At 41.1% G+C, this 12,625-nt stretch overlaps 1 protein-coding gene across 1 annotated transcript in view; it reads left to right on the top strand.

The window, feature by feature from the left end:
• The window catches only part of AGBL1 (AGBL carboxypeptidase 1), a 239,592-nt gene that overhangs the window by 202,943 nt on the left and 24,024 nt on the right, over nt 1–12,625 (top strand). The gene's annotated exons all lie outside the window — the stretch shown is intronic.

A 12,625-nucleotide genomic window follows, 5' to 3' on the forward strand; every position in this document is an offset into this window, starting at 1 on the left:
CACTGCAGGCCAAAGGTAGCAATAAGAAAAGACTTTCCTTCATACATGCTTATCACTTGTGAAGGAAATAAAACTTTCATGGTTAGTGTGTCTTTATGTTTTATTCTCAGAATGACCTGTGCATTCATTGTATCACTGAATTAGCTTCAAATGGGACTCTTTTCTCCAGTAAAGATTGTGGTGGACCTTTACATTTCCACCTCAGGGCAAAGCTGCTCCAGGAAAAGAAAACGTTAAAGAAGAAAAGAGAAAATAAATATGAATGTTAAAGGAGTGTTGTAGTTATCATCAGAGAATGGTTGATAAATCATTCAGTTAAATATATTAAAAATACATGTTAATATTAAAAATTATACAGAGTGCATATACATAGCCATTTGTAAAAAAAAAAAACCAAAAACCAGAAAGTTACACGTTTCCACATGGAGGAAAGCCCTGGTTTCTGAACATCCCTTTAAAAGGTTGGTAGATTATGCAACCCATGGGAGGGGTTGCATTGGACTGGCTGGCACTGCTTAGGTAAATAAAATGCAGCAGCTTCATGGGCTGACCCTGAGTGGGATGCATGCACTAAACCCCTACAGATAAGTCACAACAGGAGGGAAATACTGCATGCTGGGAGACACTGAGCCATCAGCATGGCTAGCTGGAATTCATCCCAAAGGAGAAACCAGCTTCTGAGCTAGTGCTGTGTATCAGCAAGGTCAGAGGGACCTGCTGGGAGGCCCCACCTGAGGGCTGGGTGCCTGGAGCTGTGGTCATGGTTTGGCTGATGTGGATGTTGTGTTGATTGTGCTAGGGATGCTGTGTAATTAAATTGCTGCTGTGCTGAGTGTTGGGACATCTGTATTTGAAAGAGGCCTGGAAATGGAGCTGCTGTCTCCTTTCCCAGCTGGCTCCTTGGTCTCCCTTGCTGTAGAGTCCAGTGATCAGGATGGATGCAAAGACCAGCACAGTGCTCTGCTCTCCTCTCCTGTGTGACCTCCAGCATGTCCCTAACCTTTTTGTTCACAGTCTGTACAATAGGGAAAAAAGTTCTTCTGTACCTTCTCAGGCTATTGTGATGATGAATATGTTACTGATTGTAATGAACTCGTACTGGAGCTGTAGGAACCATATAAGCATCTGAGATAAGTGACAAGTGGCACACAGGAAAGGGCTGTGCACTAAAGCTTTCACTGGCAGAACTGCATCTTTCACATCCTGCTGAGCTTTACCTGCTGCTGATCACAATGAACAACTTAGGCCCTGAAGCTGGAGGATTGATATTCTTTGTACTTTATTTTTATCCAGCTGGTGGAATGGGAAATGCTATCTTACCACTTCTTAGTAGTGTCTAATCCTTCCTGGGCTCTGAGTTCTTTGTCCCCAGAATGCCATGTGGGACTGAGTTCCACAGGTTAATTACACACTAAATATTGTTTCATTTTGGTATGTTTTCAATGGGTGGCCCTTAATTGCATGTTGCCCTCCAGGTCTTGTGTTATGGGAAAGAGCAGAGAGAAAGGGATCCAGTAATTGCCCTTCCAGACATTATCAGCAGTGCTCTCTCATATGTCTACTCTCCCTCTTTTACTTTTTACCCCTCATAATTCTGAAGCTTTTCATTTTCCTTCTAATGGATTACTTTCTTCCCCCTCTATAATAATGCATAATAATCCAACCTACTTTTGCTGCCTCCGCTGTCTCTTTCTGCTTGGCCTTTTTAGTGACTAAGCCTGAGCACATTATTCCAGCAGAGGATGAAACCTACTTTTACACAGAATGGCAGGATTTTATCTGCATTACTGACTTGTCTCATTTTGATATTCTTGTTTGGGGCTTGTTTTGTGTTTCAAACTTCAGCAGATACTGAAAACCAGGAGTGTTTTCTCTGGAAAGGAGAGAGGTGTAGAGACACTCCCAGGGAAGCTGGGAAAATGATGTCTGGGTTCTCAGGTGTCATGGGTCTTCAGGAAACACTTCTGGTAGACTTTCAGGGGACTGCAAAGACACTGGAGCTGATTTGTGGTCTATAGGGCAAAATGAAATGCTTTCAGAGCAGAGTCAGAATCTGGTCAGTTTATGCAAAAGATGCAAAACTCAAAAAATACGCTGGAAGTTTAAGGATGTTACTAAATATAGGAAAGCATTAAACTTTATCTTCTTTGGTGATTAAACAGCTCTTAATCCTGTAGAATTAAAACTTGAAAGCTTTTCTGGTGATGGGAGGGGATTGAAGTTTGTTGTTTTCATTTATGAGGAAAAGCAAAGGCAGCTGAGGAGGACTGGAATGTACAATGTTGGGAATTGGTGATCCATGCAGCTCTGTCCCCCCTGAATGTCTGCCTGGCCTCCTCCCCTGGACACAGACAAGGGCTGCCACCAAAGTCATGAAGCAGTGCTGTTTTTATGGATCCATCTTTGTGTTAATCAGGTGGAGAACCTCACAGATCTCATTCATGATGGCCTGTGTGACTCAGCATTGCAGGGGGATGGCTCTACCTCATGGCAGAAATCGTGTTGTTGTGAATAATCTAATCCCATTTTGCAGTGTTATGTTACTCTCTGAAAATGCACTCAAACACACTGACTCCATTGTACTTTTTTTATTTTTCTTTTTCCCTGGGAGAAAAATCTAGGTTGGATTTTCCTGTTCTTCTGTCTGCACTCTCTACCTTAATTTACAAAAACAATAGTGTCATTCTTCATAAATTTCACCTCCCAATCCTTAACAAAGCATAGGATGACATATTGTGAGGATGTATAAAAATGTGTTTATGATGAGATTTTCTGCTGATCTATATCAAGACAGTTTGTATCACGTTTGTAGGGCTGTGCTGTTTTGTATCACAGGAATACCTCGTGTTTTGTTTTTCAGACCATCCCAAACACTGGCACTGTTAGCACAGCTACTTTACTCTCCTTTGCAGCACTTTGTGGTGTGATTCTTGTCCTCCACATATAATTCCATGCCTTGGAGGGATAGGAGAAACAGAGGGAGGAACCAAAGCTCTGTAGTGTAGTAAAGAAAGAGCTTGGGGGAGATTTCATCGATGTCTGTAAACACCTTTGGAAAACAATGCAAGTTATTAGGGGAATGGAAATATTTTCTCTCTAAATGTAGTAGCACAAGCAGCAGTGGTTTGGATGAGTGAAGGAAGAGTCTGAGGTGGTTTGAGGAGCTTTTCAGTAAAGAGAATTAGGATGTTAGCTCTGTGGAGAGGGTGTGTGTACAGCTCACTGTAACAGTGGTGTGGAGTCTGCTCAGAGGGGACACTGACAATCTTGAACTCGGATGAAAAAACTTTGGTTACTCTATTTTAAATAAACATAAAGGCGACATGGCCCTCATGCTTAATACATTTTAAAATTAACACCTTAATAGAAAGTTCAAATATGGGTTGCTGGGCCTATCTGTAGGGATTCTTTCTCTGAAAACTTGGCTCTGGTGGAGCTCTATCAGTTGCCAATAGGCAGTGGGAAAACTGAGAAATGGCAAGATCAGTTGGTTTCTAAGGACAAAAGTTGATTTCCTCTTATGATCTGAAGGCAGAAATTTCTATTTTCCCCATGCTAATTTAGTATACCTTTTTCCACCAGCTCATGATTTTCCAAAACATATTTGTTTGACTACATTGAGCAAAAGATTTGGAATTACAGCCATAGGAAAGCCTTTTGGAGCAGTTGATGTGTTGACCTTTAGAACAAAAAGAACTTTGGATGTGATCCTGGCTTCACCTCATCAAGGCACTCAGTCTGTGCTCATTTTTGAGCCATGTTTGACATGCAGTAAGCAGAACTCTTGACCAAAACATCCATCAGGAGCTGTTCAGAGAGTGATGTTTTACAGGAGCCAGGCAGGCATTAGAGCATGACCTCCAAAGAGTAACACTCCACCCTGGGAAGGCACAGGGTCACCTTCAGCAGAAACACAGTGCTGGGAAACAAAGCATAAATCAATAAACATGGCCAAGGTCTCGAAATGAAAAGTGAAAGGCAGTGTAAACATAGCTCAGTATGATCTCTGGGGGACCTGCAGGAGTGTGGAAGATTTCAGAAAGACTGGTGAGGTCACCTGGAAGGGAACAGCAGAGTTTGGAGACTCCAAAAAGGGATCTTGGCATTGGCTATCTTCTAAATTGGTTGATTTTCCAGGACCCTAAAATAGTGAAGCCAGGGAGAGTCCAGGGTGTGTAAATGGTGTGGAAGCCTCAGAGCTCTATCTCAGCACTACAATTTCATATTTAGTACTCAATATGCACTCCCCAGCTATCTTAGAATCATCCCAGTGCCTGTCCAGTATCACCAGTCCCTTGACTTGTACCCTTGGTGCTCTGGCTCTGTGACAAGTTTTCAGCAAGTGGATGGGACACTGGATTTTCAGCTCAAGTCTGTCAAAGTGTGGCCTCTGTGCATCCCCATGTCCTTGATGAACACAAGGTAGCTTGTTCCCATCTACCCTTACCATGGGAAGAAATGAAGGCTTGAAAGAGGTTCCTGTGCAGAAGTGAGGTCAGATGAGTTTTGTGGCTGTTGGGAGGGAGCTTGCTTTGAGTTATTTGTGTTATTCAGTACAACAGGATGAAGAATTCAGAGAACACCTTGAAAAATATGGCATCTCAAGGCAGGCTGGAGGCAGGGAGCTTCCCACTCTGATAAGTGACAGGGAGGCTACTTCCAGATGGAAATCAGTGAAACTTTTCTTTTCTTTGTTTTTTTGGTTTTGTTTTTTGGGTTTTTTTGTCACATCTGGTGTTCCAGGAAGCATTGTTGTGTCCTCCAGAATGTAAATTGCTCAATGCAGCTCTTCATTTCCCTATGGCAAAGGAATAAATTCACCCACCATTCATTCAATGGGTACCTAAAATCACCCATTCCTCTAAACTGTCCCTGGAGCTTCTAAAACTTCTGGACTCCCACATTTCTCCCACAGCTTAGAAACTGTAGCCTTTAAATCAAGTTATTTTTTTATCTCTGTTGATGTGGGTTAGTTGACAGGCAAGTCTTCATTTGGATTATTAGTGGCAAAATAAGCTAATAATAAATTAATAATGGATTTTTTACATATTAAGAGCAAGATTTGGAAGTTGCAGCTGGCTTCCAAGATAAATAAATTTAAAAAAAAGGCAGAGGGAGAAAGCCAGTCCATTAAAGTATCACATAATTCAAGGCTGCATTTATTTGCTTTTAAAGTGTTGTGGGTGGCAGTTGCTTGGTACTCTCTGGTGAGTTCAAAAAACTGCAAACAGCTCAGATCTTGCTTGTTTGTAATAAGCTGCATTTCTGTTGGCTGCAATAATTTGTGAGAGACAGAAAAATCTGTAACCACTCCCTCCAGCTCTCACATCTGAAGTGGAGAGCAGTCTTCTGATTGGAAACGTATTTTTGGAAGGAAGAATAAATTTGGTTAAAGCCAAAGAGAAGGTGAAAAACCAATTTCATTCTCTCACCTTGTACTCTTCTCGTGTCTTCTACTTTATTCCTTAAGCAAAGACCCAGCTCTTGAGAGGCTGTTGCAGACCATGAGATCTGCAGTTTGGCCTTTTCCTTCCCAAAGTTGATAAGGTTCTTTTGCTTTTGAGTGCACAAGAGCTTTAGTGAGTTAGGATTCCAGAAAGCTCATCCCCAGAGAAACTGAGCACTGCTCTGGATAACTCAGTGGGAATTTGGCTGTGGTCTGGGGCTCTTGACTTAACAGGCTTTTTTCTTTGCAGAGCTTCAATGGTGCTACAATTAATTAAGCTTTGCTTCTCCAGAGCTCTCCAGGGGAAGAATCTGCTCAGCTAAGAGGAGCTTTCACTCACTCTCACCCTATTTCTTCACATTCCTTCTTCCCAGCAGAAATATTTTCATGTCCCTGGTTTGAATCTTCCTTGTTTGTAAAATAGCCACTTAGTAGCACCATTGATAATTCCAAACCTGTAGACTTCATTGGAATTTTTAGTTAAACTGTATCCAACCATCAGGAAATATTACACACTGACGAATGAATTACCAAAATGAAGTGACATCCAATTTTTTCCCTCTTCTGCTAATTTCCATTCTGGTTTGGCATTAATGCAGTGCTACCTTCTTATCATGGTTTTTATTTAATTTATTGATCAGTTTTATATGCAATGTACACTTGGTACAATACAGGATTTTTAAACCTCTTCTCACCCTCTCTGGTACCAACCACTTCCCTTTATCATCCTGTCAGCTCTCACTCCAGCCTGGCTGACACTTCCAGCAGCTTCGTGGGCACCCCAATCTTCTTCCCTTAAGAGAGAGGGTACAGAGGTGTCAGCCAAGGCAAAAACCCAGGCTGACAAAAGACAGGGTGAGGGACTTTGCTGACCTCTTGAGCTTGGTGGCTTAATCTTGAAGGAGTAGCAGGAGAGAAAGAAGTTGGGTTAGAGTTTTGATGATGAAAAGTCATGGCATGACTCATCTGAGCTGGGGAGTTATCTCCAAAAGCTTAGATAAAATTAATGCCTTTGATTAAAATCAGGGATTTTTTTTTGAGTAGAAGTGGGTTTTTGTTTTCCTGGTTGTCTCTGCTGTGCAGTTTGACCAAGGCACCTGCAGTGGAGAGCTGGGTAAGAGAAAAAAGAGGAGAAATGTATTAGAAACACATGAAATTAAAGGTGGAAGAAATGAGTTTGATTTGGGTGTTGTTCAGTACATCACTGACACTCAGACTGTGAGTGGCATAAACCACTGAGATCTGAGGAATTAAGAATAAAATACACCTAAACTTTTTTTTTAATAATCTTTTCTTGTCTAGGGAAGGTTGTTCTTTTCCTCAGATCAGTCATGGAACCACACAATTTTCTGTCCAGGATGCTTCTTTTCCAGTTTAAGTTGGTCCTTTATTCCTACAACCCCTTTTGCTGGCAACTCATCCAAGCACAGTGTTGAAATGAGAGAATGTTGCCATCTCTGTGATTAATGGTTTCATCCATTGAATTGCAATTACAAGTTTTAATCAGTTCATTATTCCACCTAGTTTTTTGGATCTTGACAGTTTTGCTGTGGAAACTAATTGAATTGGCTTCACCTCAAGGCTTTCCTTCAAAAAGATCTTGTCTTGCCTTTGGGGACTGTGGGGGCTAATTGGCCAACTCAGATTTAATTTCCTCTTTTTCCAATATGGGAAAAAAAAAGAAAAAAAAAAAGGTTTGAGGATGTTTTTTGTTTCCCTTTCCTTGTCAACCACAGATTCCCATTCTCTATTTCATTTTCCAAACTCCATTTTCTTTACAGTGCAAGATGGGTGCACTGCTCAAAGTTCTGCATGAGATAAGCGTTGAGAATTCATCTTTTTAGTCAAAACTGTTAATACAGTTTTCTCTTCCTCAGAGAGTGGCTACTTCTCAGACACTGCAATTTTTTGTCCCTGACTACTTTTTCATTTAATCTGGTCTAATGGATCCTGTTTATAAGGAGAAGTCCTGTGACCAGCAAAATTCTTGTTATAAGTCATCCTTGGATTTTGTTTTTGTTTGTGCCATATTACTGGAACTCAGAGATGAGCAAGCAGTAAATTCCCTAAAGATGTATACTCTCAGACAAGAAATCAAATTAGTGGAGACTTAGTAGTCTATACAGCTGCCAAAAAGCTCACAATTGGACTCCATCATACAACACAGATGTGATCTAAAAGAAATTTCATCAACAACTGGAGTCAGGCTGAGTTGTTAAGGGCGTGTGAGAAGATGTGCAATCAGTAGCTGCAAAAGCCCTCCCAGGCAGAACCAACCTGCTGAGCTTGGAGCTCATGGAAGTGCTGCCATTCACTTTTCTGTTACCTTGGAAATATTATTTTGCAGTATTTGTTTAGGTAAAATAGATTTTCAGAAGCATGCTAGGAGTGCCCATTCCTTTAATTGCATTTCCTTGGGACACTCTTCTTGGGATCTGTTGTGAACTTTAACTGGGATGGGTGGGTTACAGAGCAGCCACTGAAGAAGGTAGAAGGTAGAAGAGAACAGGTCCTAGTGATGACAACCATATACCATGTGGGATTTTCAGAGCCCTGAACCTTGTGCATTTGGACTCATGAGTTTAATTTGTCATTAATCACACATTGGTATGTATTTTGAAATTCTGTATCCAAGTTGGAAGATGGAAACAATCTTTTATTCATGCCTATAGGCAGCACAGGATCCCTCTCTGCCAGAAATCTGGAATTTCAGATTTGTTCTTTGTTCAAGGCAGAATAATCCAGTCCCTGCCTGGGATGCTTTGGAAGGGGGTAAAAACAGATCATGGAAAGTTGAATGTGTTTTCCTGTCAGGTTTGGAGACTGAGATTTTTTAAGAAGCAAATGTATTAGGGAACAGAGTCTGTTAGAGTTTTTCTCTTTTTTTTTTTTTTTTTTCCTTTTTTTTAACATTTTTTCTTTAATGAATCAAAGCATTTCTGAGACTGATTTTTCATCGCAGCAGGAGTCACCAGCCAATATAAGTATTAGAGAAGAGGGCACAGTGGCATCCTAGGTTTCATTTTCCATTGGTGCTTTGCTGTAATTAGAAGACTTTCTGCCCTGATGGGAAAGCCATAGGCTGTGAGGCCAGCACAGAAATGGGGCAGGACCATACGATTCACCTCAGATTCAGGCTCCTTTTATTAAATGATAAAACCATAAGTTTCCATTTCACAGCATGACTTTAAGGCTTCAGTCAGAATGTGAAAAGGTGCATCATGCTGGAAAGCTGATTAAAAATACATGCTGCATATTAACAGAGCCCAAATGGAATAATTTTTTTTTTTCCAGATTCTTTTGGTTATTAAAGTACATCAAAGGTACATCCTTTTTAAATGATGAAAGAACATCCTGTCCTTTTAGTCAAGGTGATTAGTTATATTATTATCAATAATATCAATTAGTATTAGATCATTTTTGGTACAGTTAACAGGGAATAACATTTATCTGGCAACTCACAGTGCAGCATCCAGAAGGGAGCTTATTAAAATATGACTCTTCCCCTTTTCATGCAACCCTTTGGTTTAATTACCTCATTAATAATAATGCAGGATCCACAAAGTTACTTCCTCCTGGGTGCTCCCAAGGTGTGTTGTGGAATTACAGAGACCAGCAAGACTGAGAGATACTTATATATGTTCTGTGAGAAGAAGGTGGGAGGTAAAACTGGGGAGCCATAGGAATGCAGAAGAATCTGGGAAGAGCAGCCACATCTGAGCACACCTTGTGAGCCCAAGAGAAACAAACAATAACAGCTCCTTTAAGGTGCAAAAATAAAGATCTGTTGTTTAAAGAGCACACAACTGTATCTGCCACCTCCTGATGCTTTTGACAGGAATCACAGAAGGAGCAGATTGGATCAGCAAAACTTCACTCAGCCCTGACAGTTTGATTGCACTGCTGTGCAGGATATGACAGATGTTGGAACAGCACGAGCAACTTAAACAAAATGCATCAAGCACAAAGCTGGAGCTCAACCTCTCCTCCACTTAAAATGATTTGTAATCTCTGAGCGGTCAGAATACAGGGGCAATGGTTTTGCATGCATGGGGGGAAAGGGAAGATTGAGACAAGTGGGAAAAAATTTCCTCCAGATGATGAAGTGCCCAGTAATATCAGACAAGTGTGTGGATCTGGAAACATGCTATTTGCCTTTCATGAATTCGTTCAGAAATGAATCATAGCTGGGACACAGGAGGCTGGGGAGATTCATTGGGCAAACAGCAAACAGATAAGCAGGCTTTACAGCACGTGCATATGTAAAAATAAGAAACGAAATATTCAAGGGAGTCAAGGAGCTGATGTTTGACAGCTCATTCCTGCCTCAGATGTTTACCTGCCTGTGGCATTGTTTTCAAATTTGCTGGGAATTCCTTGCTCTTGCTGATTTTTTTTTTTTTTTGCACTGTGCTCAGCATTTCTGAGAAGTGAGACAAACAAGAAGGGAAATATTTGAGTCATGTACCAGTGGATCTGAAACACACAGGGGGCATGTGCAGAACCAGAACTGAGCACACAACTGCAGGTGATGGATTCTGCCTGTAGGTTCAGTGAGTTCTTGCAAGGCACACCAGACCACTTTCCACATCATGAGCTACCCATTTTATTCCTATATTCCTATATTTCCTATATTTCATGGAAATCTCTTCTGCTCCCTGTTGTGGGTGCATGTGTGAGGTCAGCAGTCACATGTCACACTCAGCAGTTGTTTATCATTACAGTAACATTTATTTTAATGTGGATAGAATGTGGTCAGAGGGGTGCTCTCAGGTGGTAGCAGCAGATAGATGTGATGAGGATGTGGCCTGTGAATGTGGTAACTTTGTCCCCACTGCTGTGAGAGAACTGTCATCCTCCACCAACATGCCTCTTCCTCTTCAGCTTTCAGGCATGGGCACAAAATGACCAAGTGTGCAAGAGGGTGTTTTGGTCAACAGCCTGGCTGGAGAGTTTTAAACTAGATTTAGAATAGGAAGGGGCTGGTGTTTTGTTCAACAGAGAAAAGCCAGGTACCAATAGAGCTGCTACAATCTTAATTTTTTTAAAAAGAAGTTTTCAGGACCTTTTTACACATCCCACTTTCTAATGCACTTTATTTTCTAGTGGTTGTAGAAAAGATTCCCTAATTCCTTGCCCTTTCCTTTCTCAGATCCCTCCTGTAAATGAGTTTCCTGTGGGTGTCTCCAAGATGGGAATTAAGTTACAGAATATGTTATTTATAATATCATAAGCTCTTGCAATGTTTATCTTTCTCCCTACTTTCAAATGCATCCCAAGCAGGTGGCAGCTTTCTGGTTTCATTTATTCACAAAACAAACTCAAAACTCCAGTCCACACCTTCCACTGAACTATATTTATCCCAGGTGTCCTCCTCAAGGACTGCTCAACCTGGACTCTGGATCATCTCCGTATATTCAGATGGGACAGCAAATATCCTGCTTGGCTGAGCCAGCAAACCACAGATCATGGTTCTTAGGAGGACCATAATTTGCTAACAGTATGAAATTGTCGGGATAACACTACATTGCCACTTAATATGTTATCATACTGCTTTTATAGTACAGCCCACTCCTGTGCAAGTTTTTTTGGGGAAGGATTGCTCTCACTCTTCATTGTGTGTGATGCTTTCATTGTTTTTGCACAGTTTTTTTCTGCTTATCTTTTACCTGTCCTACACCTGCCCCATTTCAGTGATACATATACAAATTTCAGGACACAGAATATTCACACAGACCTGGTGCTGAACTTTGCAGGAATATGTGGATCTAATAGTTTAGGCTCATCTCTTTCTTCGTTGACCATTTTAATATCCTTCATCTCTCTCTGCTAAAAATTTTCCTTGGGGCATGTTTTCTCAGCAGAACAAACCTTTGCAAAATATAGCCTTTGGCTGTAAAATTTGGGCGTCTAAATAGAGCTGGTTACCTGCTTTGCTCTGTAGTTCATGAAGAGAGGAAGTGGCTGCTGAAAGATGATCAAATTATTATTTATCTATGGTTGCAATGTATCTTTTGCCTCCCTTCTTAGATTTGAGGGGTTAAATTTAGTTTAGACCAGATACCACTGTAGTAGCTGCACTACCTGAGGCTAATTCCCCTCTTAGGGTAGTTTAATACTTCATTTTGTACATGCCTCCTTAGATGTCACCCACAGTAATTAACAAATTGAAGGCCAAGAATCAGAGATAGAAATAGGAAATAAAAAAAAAAGAGCTCAGCTAAATTTTCATGACCTTCATTTCCTGAGGAGGAACTAATTTTGATTTGTATCTGGGAAGGGGACAGGTGTTTGGAGAGGGTTTTTTTGGTTTTTTTTCCTTCCAAAAGGTCTTGCCCATTCCTAGAAACCTCATGTAAATAAGAAATATTGCAGATTTTCTGCTGGGGCTCCTTCCCTGTGTAGGTACCAGTGGAGTTACAAGCAGCATAACAAGTAGAGGATGACATATGGAAACAGCAGTACACAAATATACCCTGTGCAAGAGAACCCAAATCACAGTCCTGGACATTCAATGACTCAGATAGGTTTGGCAAGCAGGATAGGGATTTGTTAAAATAAGGTTGTGCTTCTCAATGTTTTTCTGCTGATTTTATGCAGAAAGAAACCTCAGGATCAGAGAAATGAGACGCGCAAGGCTAAAGTCTCTGAAATCCCTGCAGGCCTTATTATGTGTATAAGGAGACAGGCAGCGTGCATTTCAGGGCTGGGGAAGCTATTGCACTTGATTTAGGGTAATTAAAGTGTGTGAGTGACAGCAGAGATGGCATCTGATGCCTCAGACACCTTTTCTCCATTTTGCTTCCTGCCTGGCAAACTCATCTGCATGCTGAATGAAGAATAATGTCTCACAGCATTCTGCCTCTACCTTTTGAGGATTTCTCTTCTGCTTTTCCCCCTCCTTTCACAGCTTTCCTCTCTGAGATTTCAGACTGAATATCTGGATTTTGCTCAAAGCTAGATCCTTCTTCCTACCGTGGCTAAATCAGCAAAACATTTATTTCCTAGGACTAGGAATGTTGATCGTGCTCTAGTGTGTAAAAGCGACCAGTCTAGTGGTCTAGTGAGAAGAAAATAGCCCCTGCATTGAAACATTTTCAATAGTGCTGCCTACCCCTCCAGAGCAACTAATCCACAAGGGAAGGGACACTGATCCCGTTTTTAATCTGCCCATTTTTA

This window comes from Cyanistes caeruleus, chromosome 13 (assembly GCF_971803275.1).
Source record: "Cyanistes caeruleus chromosome 13, bCyaCae1.hap1.1, whole genome shotgun sequence".
Lineage (NCBI taxonomy): Eukaryota > Metazoa > Chordata > Aves > Passeriformes > Paridae > Cyanistes > Cyanistes caeruleus.